The sequence below is a fragment of the Tenrec ecaudatus genome, chromosome 3 (genome assembly GCF_050624435.1).
Source record: "Tenrec ecaudatus isolate mTenEca1 chromosome 3, mTenEca1.hap1, whole genome shotgun sequence".
Lineage (NCBI taxonomy): Eukaryota > Metazoa > Chordata > Mammalia > Afrosoricida > Tenrecidae > Tenrec > Tenrec ecaudatus.
Genome location: NC_134532.1, coordinates 96,885,117 through 96,888,011, shown reverse-complemented (window position 1 = coordinate 96,888,011; position 2,895 = coordinate 96,885,117). Strand labels below are relative to the sequence as shown.

The window sequence follows — 2,895 nt, the reverse complement described above, 5'->3', positions numbered from 1 at the left end:
CACTGTCGCAGAGTATCTTCCGATCACCGGCTACTGAGCAAACTGGGAGTGGAATGGGTCTCTGACAGGCTTGTTTTCCCTCCAGTCTCCGAAGCTGACAAAAGACTAACTATTCTCCAGATGTAATCGTGGGAGATTGCATTTTGTTTTTAAAGATTTCTTCTGAAAGTATGAAAACGGGTTATTGGTGGCTTAGCAGGACATGAGTGAGAAGCACAAAGACCTGTTGTGGTTGGAAGGCTCTAGTAGGAGCCGCAGCAAGAGAAATAGTTGTTTGGACTAGCAGAGTGATTGCAGTGGAAGTGGTCCGAAATGGACTCCTTCAGGAAAGACAATGGAACTAGCTCGTGCTATGGACGTTGAAGAAAATAGAAGAGGTAAGGACAATGCCTGCGTGTAGCCCCAGAAATTATATTCATTCTTTTAGTAAATAATGAAGTTTCACACTAAGGAACTGGCTAATGGGCAATGTAGCTGGAATTCAGCCACAGCAGCAGCACCACCACATTGACCTGATGAACTTTTTAACAATCTTACCCTTGTCCTTGCTTCTAGGTATCTGGACTTGAACAATTTGATTAATGATGGTATGTGTTCAAATGGGAAAATCACTAATATACAGGTGACTTGTAAAGCTCCTGGAAACATGGAATTAAAAGATACAGAAAATTTCCCTAAGTTTTCTGCAGTCCTCTCATTATTTCCCAGCACTTTCCTTGCTGAATGATAAAAGGAGTCATAATTCACAAAGATTGAAAATACCCCAGAAGTCTTATAGTTTGATCCACTTAATAGTTAAATAGATCTCAATATGTCAGAAATATGTAGGAACAGTATTTAAAACCTGTATCCACTAAGCCATGAATCATTTGTAAATAGCAATATATGTAATAAATTCAGTTTACTAGAAACATTACATAACCACATGCATTGTGGTCTTAAAATATAAGATTATACCGAAATGCCTTAAATATGCTGCTACTTATACATTAAATTCTTTGAAAATTATTGCATGAATAGAATGTATCTCAAATATATCAGACTGTGGGTAAGTAGAATTTTCAGTCATATTTGTGCTAGAACATACTGCATCTTCCCAACCAACTTGAAACTAAATGGAAAGAGCCACTAGGTATTTGGGAGGGTGGGACAAAATAGATGTATGAATTCATAGATCTCTTATACACTCTGTAAGGCTATTTGACAAAGGTCCAACCCCCCAGCTGCCCATGATGTAAAGGTGAGGCCTAGAAGCCCAAAGGAGCAACTCTGCTCCTTCACAGAGGGTTATTATGACTCAAAATCAACTTCATTGGAAGTAGGTTTTGTTTTTCATATTGTAAGCTCAAAGATCAGGACTGTGTTTTAACTCCTGTATCCCCAACTTCCATCCTGGTGACTGACTAACAATGTTTAGCATTATGGAATAATATGTGTTGATTTTGTTCTAATTTTCCCATTCAATATCTATTTCATGGGAAAATAAGAAAAAACTGCATGGCTACATAGAGAATAAATAATCGAAAATAAAGTGGTGAGAAAGGGTATAGAGGTAAAGCAAGGTACAGGATATAAAAAGTGCTTGTATGTAAGTGCATGTGTGTAGGCAAGGCTTCTGTTGTGACACTTGAACAGAGTATGTTCTAAAACAGTAAGAGGAAGAACCATATGGATATTTGGGATCTCCCCAGGCTGGCAGGATTGTAAGGTAGGCTCCAGCCTGGCATGTTTAGTAACATAAATGCTACCCTGGCTGGATTCCGTGGCTAGCCAGATTTGTAAAGTAGAATTGGGGTCATAGTAGGGGGTTGTGGGGGAAGCATTAAAGAACTAGAGGACCATCCACTTGTGTTTCATCGGTGCTATACTGTACCCTGACTGGCTCGTTCCTTCCCTGTGGCCCTTCTGACAGGGGATGTCCACTTGACTACTGATGGGATTTGGGTCCTCCACTCCACCCTCCCCCTCATTCACATTGATATGATTTTTTGTTTGATCTTTGATGCCTGATACCGGATCCCATCAATACCTCATGATCACATAGGCTGGTGTGCTTCTTCCATGTGGGCTTTCTTGCTTCTCAACTAGATGGCCACTTGTTTAGCTTCCAGCCTTTAAGAGCCCAGATGCTTATAGAGGTCTAGACAAAGACATGTACATGCAAATACATATATGAGGATGGGGAAATAGATCTATGTGTCTATATTTATAGGTTTAGTATTAAGGTGGTGGAAGGACCTTGGGCCTCTACTCAAGCACTCCCTCAATGCATGAATACTTTCTTTTATTAAATTGGCATTCTACGATGCCCACCCTCCTGACACAACTGCTGAAGCCAAAGTGGGTGAACAAGTAAATGTGGTGAAGAAAGCTGATGGTGCCTGGCTATCAAAAGAGATAGCATCTGGGATCTTAAAGGCTTGTAGATAAACAAGCGGCCATCTAGCTCAGAAGCAACAAAACCCACATGGAAAAACACACCAGCCTGTGTGATCACGAGGTGCCAAAGGAATCAGTCATCAGGCATCAAAGAACAAAAAATCATATCATTGGCTGCACACCTCCATGATACGATCGCTGAAGACAAACGGGTGCATAGCAAATGTGGTAGAGAAAGCTGATGGTGCCTGGCTATCAAAAGAGATAGTGTCTGGGGTCTTAAAGGCTTAAAGGTGAACAAGCGGCCATCTAGCTCAGAAGCAACAAAGCCCACATGAAAGAAGCACACCAGCCTGTGCGATCACGAGGTGCTAAAGGGACCAGGTATAATATATATACATATATATATATATATATATATATATATATATATATATATATATATATATATATATATATATATATACACACCATAGTGAATGAAGGGGGAAGTGCAGAGTGGAGACCCAAAGCCCA

At 40.3% G+C, this 2,895-nt stretch overlaps 1 non-coding gene across 1 annotated transcript; it reads right to left on the bottom strand.

The window, feature by feature from the left end:
• Positions 1–138, bottom strand: LOC142444157 (small nucleolar RNA SNORA7). Its single transcript, XR_012783815.1, has one exon. It is a non-coding gene; the product is annotated as a small nucleolar RNA SNORA7 (small nucleolar RNA).
• Positions 139–2,895: the final 2,757 nt, after the last annotated feature.